Source organism: Mus caroli, unplaced genomic scaffold (genome assembly GCF_978045245.1).
Source record: "Mus caroli unplaced genomic scaffold, Mus_caroli_1 scaffold_8, whole genome shotgun sequence".
Taxonomy (NCBI): domain Eukaryota; kingdom Metazoa; phylum Chordata; class Mammalia; order Rodentia; family Muridae; genus Mus; species Mus caroli.
In genome coordinates, this window is record NW_028227263.1 from 42040971 (window position 1) to 42054804 (window position 13834).

A 13834-nucleotide genomic window follows, 5' to 3' on the forward strand; every position below is an offset into this window, starting at 1 on the left:
AAGTGAGGGGTGCAGTAAAGAACCACCAAAAAGCAAAGGTATGTGTATATATATATATATATATATATACATATGTATATATATATATATACATACACACACACACATACAGACATATGTAGTATGTGTATACAATATAATGTACAATATAATGATATACAATATAATATACAGTATAAGTATATAAATATAATATAGTATATACAATGTAATGTATAGTATATACAAATATAAAATATTGTTTATATATATAATGAAATATGTATGAGAGAACATCCAGATGCTTCTCTAAGAGCCCAGAGCAGACAGACTGGACATGGCCTAAGTCTGTCTTGGACAATAAGAATAGTGAGAATAGTAGGGGAGAATAGTGGATATGGCAAGATAGATAATGGTGGAGGAGGAAACATCTTTATATAGGAAACAAAGGGGTACCTGAGGAGAAGGAGGCCTGGGGAGTGGAGAAGAGCCCTCAGGCTAGCTTGCAGGCTTTGGAATGTATAAAGGGTACTTGTGAATAGGGGGTGTAGGACCATGGAGGCTGGCATAGGCTTTGATATGCAGCCACAGGTATATATCCTTTCTACTGAAGAGCAAAAATTTATACTTTTGGGTCTTATAGCATTGTGGTATCTAAGTTCAAGAAATTCAAGACTAAATGTTGTAAAGAGTAGACCCAGGCAGGTCCAGGCACAGCCAGACCCACCCCATATCTGGGGACGTCCGGCCATAAAAGATAAAGAAAGGAATGCAGGAACTGGCCAGAACCGACCAAATGGCCATCTGGCAGGATGGCACCTCCGGGCGGCGCTTCCCTCTAGCCCACCATAAATCATACATTGACCAGGTGTCCTGCTGACCTCAAAAAGTCCCAGGCCCTTGTTCCTCCCTACACCTTAGCTGGCACATACTACCCTGTTAAATGAGCCAATCATGTGTAACTGCGCCAATTCTTTCTCCTCCCCCCTTTTTGGTTTGTGGTTTTTGCCTTTATAAGCCTGTGAAAAGTTTGGGCCAGGGTCGAAACTCCTCTGCCCCCTGCTCAGTGCATGAGTTTCGACCCCAGCATGCTGGTTGAGCGCTCCTTTGTTGTTTGTGTGCCATTAAAGCCTCATGTGGTTACAACAAGTTCAGTCTTAGCCTCTCACTGGGTGTGCGCCTTCCTGAGACTTGAGTAAGGGTCTCCCCTCGGGGGTCTTTCACTACCAGAGGCAAGGGAAATATGTCCTTTTCAGAAATTAAGTTAGAAATGCTGGCTTTTATTTAACCAACAGAAATCCTTCTATAGTTCAGCTTGACTTGGGCTAAGACTGTCATTTTTGGATATATGAATTGCCTGAGACCTAACACACCCCTCATTAAGAAAACTCTTTGTAACAGATGGATACCATAACAGGAAACCAGAACTAGTCAAAATGCAGACTTGTGGAGTACAGTCCCAACTGGTGCATCTACCAAATACATCTACCAAAATCTGCACCTAAGGCTCAGGGAACATAGCTGAAGAGGGGGCAGAAAGACTGTGAGAGCCAGAGGATCAAGGAGTTTGCTGTGAACTGATGTCTCCCAGCAATATCGGAAGCTATGCCCATAGACTCTCACCATCATGACTGCTTAAACATGAGCTGAAGAAGGAAGAAACACACACAAACAAAATACAAAAACAAAAAAAGGTGCTGATGTGGGGCGTTTATGTAAGAAATTTACTGCAGGCTCAGAGACAGCAAGGGAGGAAAAGAAACACCATGAGACTCGTTCTGGCAGACTTCTGAGAATTATCATGAAGAAGATTTAAGTAGCCTTGATGCTGATGCAAAGGGGATAGGCAAGAGTTTATTTGGGAGCCAATTATGAGTGACCTTGGCTTAAGAACATCAATGTTGGTTACCCCAGATTCTGTATTTTAACGTGGAAGCAGTTTGAAAAGGTTCTCATAGTAACAGCAAAAAAAGAAAATAAGTCAATATATTTTCAAATACATTGGTGGAAACAGGGGGGCTGATTAATTAGAGGGGAATTCTCTGCTACTGGCCTCAGATGCTACCTTTTGCTTTGTTAGAAAACCAGTGCTTGTTTGCCCTTTCCAAATTATTTATGTGAATAAGCACAGAGACTTGTGCAGAGGAGGCAGTACAGGGCTACTAACAGGGCTAAAGACCTCCCAAACCATTTGACTGAACTTTGTAGTGTTCCAATGTTACACTTCCTGATGGGGGAAAATGGGACATGGAAATGTTTTTCTTCTAGGAAGCAGTTTATTGTGCCTGCATGGAGGCTCTGTACATTAGTATTCAAAGGCCAAATTAAATGCGATGGGGCTACTGTTTGTCTGCAAGTTTAGCTTCTGGGTCTCCCATATATGGTGACATAAAATGTGACTGGGTATCCTAAACTACCAGGTCATGGTACCAAGGATGTGAAGAGAAGAGGGCTGCCTAAGGAACATGCCAAGGCTCCAAACATGTTGACTAAACCACAGAGACAGCTCTCAGTTCTCTTTTTCTTTGGCCTCTAGAAATCCCCACTAACTGCTTCAACAAACTTGCAGCACTGACATGGTAATCAATCAGCCTTGCAAAGGTTCAACTGTTAGTATAGCTTCTTTCTAACTTTCATTGACAATGACTAAAACAGCAAAGACTAGAAGGAAAAAGTATAAAAAAAAAAAAACAGTTGTGGAGTGGTAGCAGAGAGATGAGGGTTCTAAGAAAGAAGAGGAGTAGATACTGAGCATGCAGTTACAGGAATGGAAACTACCTCTAATGTGCTCATCAGTGGTGCTGCCTAGCTTAACTGACAAACAGAACTTGTACTATCAGTATCATGTCCCAAATCTTAGTAACATCTTAGTTGGGCATGGCCAAAGAGGAGTCTGAACTTGAAGAGATGGCAACTAAAATTCTTCAATGTCAAATGCAAAAGATAAAAAAAAGAGAGAGAGAGAGAGAGAGAAAGCATATCTATGAACCAGACAATGCTAGAGGCTACATTCACCATTGGAATACAGGAATTGTTGGAACCTGGGAATTACCACACTAACCACCCGGACACTAATCTCAATCAAATAGGGATGGTTTATTGAACATCACACCCCAAAGACTGATCAATCAGGGACAAGATTCAGGCTCAGGAGCTAAACCATGACTTTGAGTTAAAACCCTACAAGATTTTAAAGTCTAAAATCTATAAGCATCTGCGCCAACTTATTCTACCAATCAGGATTTAGGGATAGGGGACTTCATTTGGAACAGATCTTTGTTGTGTGCACTTATCCCATTCCCATTGGTAAGAGTTTTCAACTGTGGCAGGGGACTTGCCTTGTCTAACATTTATGCCTTAACTTGTCCACCATGATGAGACTTACCATGTCTAAAAGGCATGTCTTATCTCACCAATAAGGATCTCAGTTACCCATGTCCATGTCTCTTCCTGCCCAGTAGGATGTCAGTTCCCAGGGAAGACTTAGGAACTTGAACTTTACTTGACCCCTACTGAAAACAGAAGTCTTATTCCAAACAGTTTCTTATATTGGTGCAGGTGTCCCTCCTATGTTGGGGTCCATCCCAAGAGCAGCTCATAAGAGCAAATGCCATAAATTTAGGCTTCTACACAGGTGCAGGAAGTGCTGCTGGGTGGCTGGTTTTGGTTCAAGCTTATTGTGGGTAACTATATAAAGCAGTTCTACTGACTTCTATTATGATTGTTTTCCAAGGGTACAGAACATAACTGAATATGCAATAAACTTGAACGTGAGAAAAATCCCTGGTAACAGCACAAATAACATATCAGGAAGTTTCCTTATAATATTAGTGGCAGCACACAATGGTAGGTTAGCAAGACAACAGTTACCTAGGCCTTAATATCGTATATAGGCATTAATATATTTCCTAGACCTTAACAGATAAAGATGGTCAAAAGGAGGAGGAGAAATGGCTAAAATAATAAGCCAAGAATTTTATAAAACTTAATGTCAGACACCAGATTTGAAGTCCACGAAGTGTAACAACACCTAGCTAACTTCATTTTTATTTTATTTTTTATTTATTATTTTTCAAAGATTTATTTTATTTATATGAGTATACCATAGCTGTCTTCAGACACACCAAAAGAGGGCATTACATTACATCTGAGATCCCATTACAGATGGTTGTAAGCTACTATGTGGTTGCTGGCAATTGAACTCAGGACCTTTGGAAGATCAGTCAATGCTCTTAACCGCTGAGCCATCTCTCCAGCCCCTCAATTCATTTTTAATAAAAGCAAAATAATCGTGTTGTCAGAGAAGACAATATCTAATTAGCTGGTGCAAGTAATTGAATACAGGGCCCTGTGCATGGTAAGTCTCACCCTTTGAGTTCCTCCTGAGACTTTTTTGTTTGTTTGTTTGTTTGTTTGTTTTCAAGACAGGGTTTTTCTGTATAGCCTTGGCTGTCCTGGAACTCACTCTGTAGACCAGGCTGGCCTGAACTCAGAAATCCTCCTGCCTCTGCCTTCCAAGTGCTGGGATTAAAGGCATGCGCCACCACGCCTGGCTCTGAGACTAATTTTTAATCATTTAGCATGTCAGTAAAGTAAAATGAGATCTTAATTTTAAACCAAAATATTTATTATATTATTAAGATCTTTTTTTATTAGATTTTTTTTAATCTTTCAAGGTTATATTTAGTGCACTGACTTGAGGATGATTTAAATTTGTTAAAAGCAGCCACATATTTTCGTTATTTACATTTCAAATGTTATTCCCCTTTCCTGGTGTCCCCTTAGAAAACCCCAAATCCCCTCCCCTCTCCTCCTGCTCATCAACCCATCCACTCCAGCTTCTTGGCCCTAACATCCCCCTACACTAGGGCATAGAACCTTCACAGGACCAAGGGCCTTTCCTCCCATTGATGACCAACTAGGCCATCATCTGCTACATATGCACCTGGAGCCATGAGTCCCAACATGTGTACACCTTGGTTGGTGGTTTAGTCCCTGGGAGGTCTGGGGGTACTGGTTAGTTCAAATTGTTGTTACTCTTATGTGGCTGCAAACCCCTTCAGCTCCTTGGGTACTTTCTCTAACACCTTCATTGTGAACCCTGTGCTCAGATCAATGGATGACTATGAGCATCCACTTCTGTATTTGTCAGGCACTGGCAGAGCCTCTCAGGAGACAGCTATATCATGCTCCTGCCAGCAACCATTTGTTGGCATCCACAATAGTGTCTGGGTTTGGTGATTGAATATGGGAGAGATCTCCAGGTGGGGCAGTCTCTGCATGGTCCTTCCTTCAGTCTCTGCTGCATACATTATCTCTGTAACTCCTTCAGTGGGTATTTTGTTCCCCCCAAATTAAGATTTTTTTACATTGAATTATTTTATTCCTGAGGCTCCTTTTAACATAACCATAGCCATGTGTATTCGGTCTCCATTTTGCTCATAAGGTGCAATTAAGTTCAGGTTCTCAGACTCTACTTCCCAGAAGTAATTTTCCATAGCTGACACTAAAGAATGTCACTAATAAGCCAGAAAAGATATGGTTGAATTACTTGTACCCTGTTATCTCAATGTTCTGAAATTCCCCTGTTCCCTACCTGCCCACCACCCCTTACTTCACTTAGGACCAATCAGCTTAGGTTGCCTGATAATACTTTGTCTAGTTAGCGAAAAAAAATTGTACCACTTCACTGCTTGCCTCCAAGTTTTGAACCTACTTTTAATATAAAAAGCTTACCCTAAGAACAGTCTGGTGCCACAATTACGTTTTTTTCTTCTTGTTGTCCTAGATGTCCCATATTATGGTACACATTCAATAAAGTATGCTTGCTTAACTGAGATTGGTCTAAGTATGTTTTGTGTGACAATTCCCAGATCCCCAACATTCATGATTTAGAAAAAATGTAATTGCCACAAATTAAAATGAAGTAACCCTTCTTCAAATAATACACATGTAATAAGGTTTTTTATAAAATCATTTAAAAGTATTTATTATTGAGAAAGGGTCTTACTATGTAACCTGTGGTTGGCTTGTAATTTCTTATACAGACCAAGCTAGTGTTTAATATAGAGATCTGTTTGCCTCTCAAGTGCTAGAATTAAAGTCAATGGGCTTTTATTTTTATAAATGTGTGTGTTTGTGTGTAGGCAAGTACATGAGAATGCAGTGTCTAGGGAGGCTGGTGGAAAGTGCCAAGTCCCCTGGGACCAGTAACAGGGGATTGTGGTGTTGCAGGATATTTGATCACATTATGAACCCCAAAATTGTGAACTGGAAAAACCTTGTTGTGGTGTGGCTCAGCCCTAGTACACACCTTCACCCTAAGAACTTTCTGGAAACAAGAGCTAAATAAAGTCAAGGATAGGTCAAGAAGCAGAGCAAGCAACCAGTTGAGTGGGAGCAACACTAAGGAAGCAAAAAGGAAGGCCTGCCTGTGATTTGAAGGGTGTTTAAGAATGCATGGAGGAGGAGCTTCCTCCTGGGATGCCCATGGAGTAGGAAGGTCAGCTGGGTGTATTCTCTCCATCTCTGAACTAGGAGGCTTTCACCACAGCATCTGGCTCCTGAGTCTTAATTGGTAAATTGAATGGTTGGGATTTTTTTTTTCAATACAGGGTTTCTCTGTATAACCCTGGCTGTCCTGAAACTCACTTTGTAGACCAGGCTGGCCTCGAACTCAGAAATCTGTCTGCCTCTGCCTCCCGAGTGCTGGGATTAAAGGGCATGTGCCATCACCACCCGGTGCAGGATTTTTGTTTTAAAACTATGGGGCTGAAGAGATGACTCAGCAGTAAAGAACACTCATTGCCCTTTCAGAGGTCCCAAGTTCAATTCCCAGCAACCATACTGTGCCTCACAACCAACTGCAATGTCTTCTTCTTAGAGAAAACTAATTTCTAGTCTAAAAATAACTATGTCAAATCAGAGAATTAAAGCCAGAATAAAATAAGTGACAATACTGTGGCCCACTACTTATGAACTACATATTCTATTATTTAATCCCTGTATACCTCAGAGAAACATCACTGCATGACATAGGGGTTAATGGCGAGCAAACAGAGTCTACTGGAGATAAGATGAATGAGCAGGCTAGGATCTAAAACAGACTCTCATACATCACCAAGTCTGTGGACAAATAGGTTTTCTTTTTTCTTTTTAAAGATTTACTTAATGTATCTGAGTACACTGTCACTGACACACCAGAAGAGGGCATCAGATCCCATTACAGTGCTCTTAATGCTCTCCAGACCTCACAAATAATTTTTCAGCAGTAAGCAGTTCTGGAAAAAATAAAGTATCTATATAGACAAAGAAAATATTTTAGGCCACAACTTGCACCATTTATGAAAGTTATCTCAATGAGGATCCTGGAGTTAAAAGGAAATTTTAAAAATTTTTAAATATTTTTTAAAATTAGAGATGTTCTTCATCTTGAATTAAAGAATTTTCTGTGACTTATTCTTTCCTGTCTTTATTTCATTTTTAGTTTTTTGAGACAAGGTGTCTTTATGAAGCCCTGGCTGTCCTGGAGTTATGTACACCAGGCTGACCTACATAACCAAGAGATCCAACCTTCTCTCTCTTTTTATTTTCATGCAGTAAGTTCCTGACCAAAGGAGTTAGCCTAAGTGTCTCTAAACCTTATTGCTTGAAGATTCCAAAGATGCATCCAGAAAATAAGCCTAGCTCAAAAGATCCACCTGCCTCTGCCCTCTAAGTACTGGGAAAAAATTCACATTCAACTTATAAGAGTTGCTTATACTTACTTGACAAAATCCAACACCCATTCATGATAAAAAGTCTTGGAAAGGTCAGGAATTCAAGGCCCATACCTAAACATGATAAAAGCAATCTACAGCAAACCAGTAGCCAATATCAAAGTAAATGGTGAGAAGCTGGAAGCAATCCCACTAAAATCAGGGACTAGACAAGGCTGTCCACTCTCTCCCTACCTATTCATCATTGTACTTCAATTGCTAGCCAGAGCAATTAGACAACAAAAGGAGATCAAGGGGATACAAATTGGAAAGGAAGAATTCAAAATATCACTTTTTGCAGATGATATGATAGTATATATAAGTGACCCTAAAAATTCCACCAGAGAACTCCTAAGCCTGATAAAGAGCTTCAATGAAGTAGCTGGATATAAAACTAACTCCAACAAGTCAATGGCCTTTCTGGACACAAAGGATAAACAGGCTGAGAAAGAAATTAGGGAAACAACACCCTTTTCAATAGTCACAAATAATATAAAATACCTTGGCATGACTCTACCTAAGGAAGTGAAAGAACTATATGGTAAGAACTTCAAGTCTCTGACAAAAGAAGTTAAAGAAGATCTCAGAAGATGGAAAGACCTCCCATGCTCATGGATTGGCAGGATCAAAACAGTAAAAATGGCGATCTTGCCAAAAGCAATCTACAGATTCAATGTAATCCCCATCAAAAATCCAACTCAATTTTTCAATGAATTGGAAAGGGCAATTGGCAGAATCATCTGGAATAAAAAAAAAAAAAACCTAGAATAGCAAAAACTCTTCTCAAGGATAGGAGACCCTCTGGTGGAATCACCATGCCTGACCTAAAGCTGTACTACAGAGCAATTGTGATAAAAACTGCATGGTACTGGTATAGCGACAGACAAGTGGATCAATGGAACAGAATTTAAGACCCAGAGATGAACCCACACACCTATGGTCACTTGATCTTTGACAAGGGAGCTAAAACCATCCAGTGGAAAAAAAGACAGCATTTTCAACAAATGGTGCTGGCACAACTGGCAGTTATCATGTAGAAGAATGGGAATTGATCCATTCCTATCTCCTTGTACTAAGGACAAAGCTAAGTGGATTAAGGATCTCCACATAAAACCAGAGACACTGAAACTTATAGAGGAAAAAGTAGGGAAAAGCCTCGAAGATATGGGTACAGGGGAAAAATTCCTGAATAGAAGAGCAATGGCTTGTGTTGTAAGATCGAGAATTGATAAATGGGACCTCCTAAAATTGCAAAGCTTCTGCAGGGCAAAAGACACCATCAATAAGACAAGAAGACCACCAACAGATTGGGAAAGGATCTTTACCTATCCTAAATCAGATAGGGGACTAATATCCAATACATATAAAGAACTCAAGAAGGTGGACTCCAGAAAATCAAATAACCCCATTAAAAATTGGGGCTCAGAGCTGAACAGAGAATTCTCACCTGAGGAACACTGAATGGCTGATTAGCACCTGAGGAAATGTACAACATCCTTAATCATCAGGGAAATGCAAATCAAAACAGCTCTGAGATTCCACCTCACATCAGTCAGAATGGCTAAGAGCAAAAATTCAGGTGACAGCAGATGCCTGCTAGGATGTGGGGAAAGAGGAACCCTCCTGCATTGTTGGTGGGAATGCAAACTTGTACAACCACTCTGGAAATCAGTCTGGCAGTTCCTCAGAAAATTGGAAATAGTACTACCGGAGGATCCAGCAATACCTCTCCTGGGCATATATACAGAAGATGTTCCACCAGTAAGAAGGGCACATGCTCTACTATGTTCATAGCAGCCTTATTTATAATAGCCAGAAGCTGGAAATAACCCAGATGCCCCTCAACAGAGGAATGGATACAGAAAATGTGGTACATTTGCACAATGGAATACTACTCAGCTATTAAAAAGAATGAATTTATGAAATTCCTAGGCAAATGGATGGACCTGGAGGGCATCATCCTGAGTGAGGTAACCCAATCACAAAAGAAATCACACAATATGTACTCAGTGATAAGTGGATATTAGCCCAGAAACTTAGAATACCCAAGAAACAAGATACAAATTGTGAAACACATGATACTCAAGAAGAACGAAGACCAAAGTGTGATACTTTGCCCCTTCTTAGAATTGGGAACAAAACACCCATGGAAGGAGTTACAGAGACAAAATTTGGAGCTGAGACAAAAGGATGGACCATCTGGAGACTGCCAAAGCCAGAGATCCATCCCATAATCAGCCTCCACTGACACCAAACGCTGACACCATTGCATACACTTGCAAGATTTTGCTGAAAGGACCCTGATATAACTGTCTCTTGTGAGACTATGCTGGGGCCTAGCAAACACAGAAGTGAATGCTCACAGTCAGCTATTGAATGGATCCCAGGGCCCCCAATGGAGGAGCTAGAGAAAGTACTCAAGGAGGTGGGGGTATCTGCAACCCTATAGGTGGAACAACAATATGAACCACCCAGTACTCCACAGAGCTTGTGTCTGTAGCTGCATATGTATCAGAAGATGGCCTAGTCGGCCATCAGTGGAAAGAGAGGTCCATTGGCCGTGCAAACTTTATATGTCTCAGTACAGGGGAATAACAGGGCGAAGAAGTTGGAGTGGGTAGGTGGAGGAGTGGGTGGGGGAGGGTGTGGGGGACTTTTGGGATAGCATTGGAAATGTAAATGAAATAAATACCTAAGAAAAAGTAAAAAAGAAAATAAGAAAGTTCTAGGAATGGCTGCTCTTAATATTTAGTATATACTTACTAGCACATATTTACATATATTTCTAAACTCAAATAACCTTTCCTGAATTGTAGTTTTCTTTGTACACTCGTATATAAAAGTACTGTAGTAAGGTCTTCAGCATTAGATTATATTCTGCCCCATTCTTTCAAGTCTTCAAACCCCAGTTCTTTCTGATAGATCTACCTGGTTTGTGGTGCCAGAGTCAGAATTCAGGTCTTCATGCATGCTGAGAAGGTGCCCCATCATGGAGCTTCCTGCCCCAACTCTGTCACGTCTCCACAGCCCCATTCTTTCTGTCACTCATAAAAGATAAATGAAAGTTCTTCTTCACCTTGCCTAGTAGTTTTGAAAATTGTGTGTAGGAGAATCTCGCTAAGGAATGGGCCTTAGCAGAAGGTCACTTTAGCAGCAATGCTTGTGCCTCATCAAATAGTTAAGAAGGAAATATTTCAAATGGTACCAAATAAGACTCCTTTGTAAGCTTAGATTTTTCAAACCCACTTTAATAAGGGTTCTTAGGTGCTTTAACCTCCCCTCTAGCCCATCACCCACCAGACTGTAAAAAGGAAAGGTTAATAGAGCACAGGAGGATGTGGACCTGTTTAGAAATGCTTCTTTGAGGTGAATCTATCTCCACTGTCAGGATATCAGCGATTAAGATCACAGAAATCAACAGTGGTAGCTCAATCTGCTTGCAAACACCATTCCGAATGAGCAATGGCTGTTCATTCCAGAAGAAACAGGGAGGCTCTGCCAATCACCCTAAGACCAACAAAGACCAATGAAGACCAGCAAAGAACTGCAAAGAACAGCAAAGAGGGGCAAGGCAAACCAATGCCACAGATGTCCACTGTTGGATTAATCTTGTACCCTCTCCAAACACTATATATCTTCTCAAGTGTACTCTCCAGCAAAATACTACATACCCTTTTCCCAGGCACCTACCAGAAAAACGCCATGTGTCTGTTCTCAGCAAAACCTCCTCCCATGTGTCTGCTTCAGCAAAAACATCCTCTCATAAGACAGTGTCCATAAAAACATCACATGACCCAACTCTGAAAATAGCAGTGTAACTCTGAACAACATCCTGTAAGCCTCACCCAAACTCCCAGTCCCAACCCCCCCCTTTTTTTTTTACATTTTTGGAATGAATAGTGTACCTACACAGTAGGTCATTGCAAGAAAATAAATTTGGGGTCTTTAGAAGGCTCCAAGGGTAAAAGCCCTTTTCTCTAAGCCTGATGACTTGAGTTCAATCATTCAGACTCACAAGATAGAAGAAGGCAGTCAACTCATAGATAATTTATGCCTCCACACACATACTCCAGGACACACAGGACTAAACATATATGTAAATGCAAAATGAATTATGGAGTTTTTAATAAGAGAAGTTCAGGATGCTTGAAGCATCCACTGTACACTCAGTAGCTAGCGTTTGTGCTAATTACTAGGGAAATGTGCTGTACTGGTGTTCCATACAGACATGGGTCACTGGAGCAACTGAGATGTAACTCTCCTCTTGTCTTGCTGTTAGGTCCTGGGAACTGCCATCAAGGCTACTCTAATATGTTGTAGATATCTATAAATTAATTTTTAAAATTTCACTCTTTGGGGGCTAGAGAGATGGCTCAGCTGTTAAGAGCACTGACTGCTCTTCCAAAGGTCCTGAGTTCAAATCCCAGCAACCACATGGTGGCTCACAACCATCTGTAACAAGATCTTATGCCATCTCCTGGAGTGTCTGAAGATCGCTAAAGTGTAACTTACATATAATAAATAAATAAATAAATAAATAAATAAATAAATAAATAAATAAATCTTTTTTAAAAATTCACTCTTATTTTTTGAGAGGGTATTTGTGGTTTAGCTACATTTTTATGGATAAGTTAAATTCTATAATTTGCCATTTTACAGTGAATGATAATGATGATAATAATATCAATAATCCTCCCTTCTGTTGTGTTGTAATGTAAACAATAGGATGTTTCTAGGACTGGTTTTCTGGAATGTAAGTTGTATTCAATATGGTATTTGTTTTGTCTTCTTTTCTATGTGGCTATAGTAAAGTATTATTGAGATTAATGAATAGATCCTGTCATGATTGCTTTGATACAATCCCAGCACTCAGGAGACAAAGAAAGGTAGATTTCTGTGCATCTGAGGTCAGGCTCAGTACACAGGAAGACCTGGTTTGGTTTGGTTTAGTATGCTTTTATGTTGAGGTTTACAATACATAGCAACAGACCAAAACTCAACACCTTTAAAGGGAAATGTACTAGGTTTCAAATAAGTGAGGAAGTTCAAGAGGACACTGTGAAGGATTACTGGGGAATCAGAGTTTATTTAAAGATTCATATTGACATAAACAGACAGAGATAGAGAAGACACATCATAGGTTGTAGTTCCCAGAGGAGTTGAGGCCACAGCACCAGAGAAGATTGAATGAAGGGATCTTGACAGGGCATCAGGGTCCCTGTGACAGAAAAGCAAGACCTTTTCTACCTTTTAGCATGGGTTGGCAGTGGTGGAGAATTCACAGCAAGAGCCCGCAGCCAGGCTCTTTAATGTCCAGGAAAGATGCAGAACAGCCAGGTGACACAGGACAGGTCACCCTTTCATGGAGACTCACTTAGGCCTGTGTGGCTCCTGTAAGACAGCTGCTAAGGACTCAGTCCCCTTAGAGCAGCTGTCTCTGTGAAAAATGCAAAAGAGAGCACTTACAGGGCAGCAAGTACAATTCAGATGCTGCATCATATACTGGCAGAGGATGCAGCAGCCCATTCAAAACTGTGGTCATGCTTTGTTTGAAGAATGAGAATACCTGGAGTATAAACTCACAAGTGTTTTTACTTTTATCAAATTATAAGTCTACATTTATACTTAAGTTAAAAATGTTCAAATTAATAGATCTTCAAAATTCTTTTTGTTTAATATTTCCTCTCAAATCGTGTTCCATGGGAATCCCTTTCCTCTGTTAGAAATAAATGTCAATGTGTACTGCACACAGTTACAATCACACCCATGGTAGCACTGCTTACTGAAAGTGTGGCCAGTGCTGTGCTCACCTGGTCACCTTCATCTTTTCACTGTGGTCAGAGAGTAATGGCAGACTAAATGTAAAGTCTAATCTTTGCAGAGTTGGGAGTGTGGCATTAGGGAGTGGAATTCTGCCTACAGAGAACATTCATGCAGAGCTAGATCATAGTCTGGATATTTAATAGTTTTAATTCACACACAGGCCTTAGGAAGAAACAGAGAAAGCCTTAAGTAAAATGTAGAAAAGACAGAGACATGGTAGCTCTTGCCTCTCATTCCTGAACTCAAGAGATTGACAAAGGAGTATTCCCAGAAAT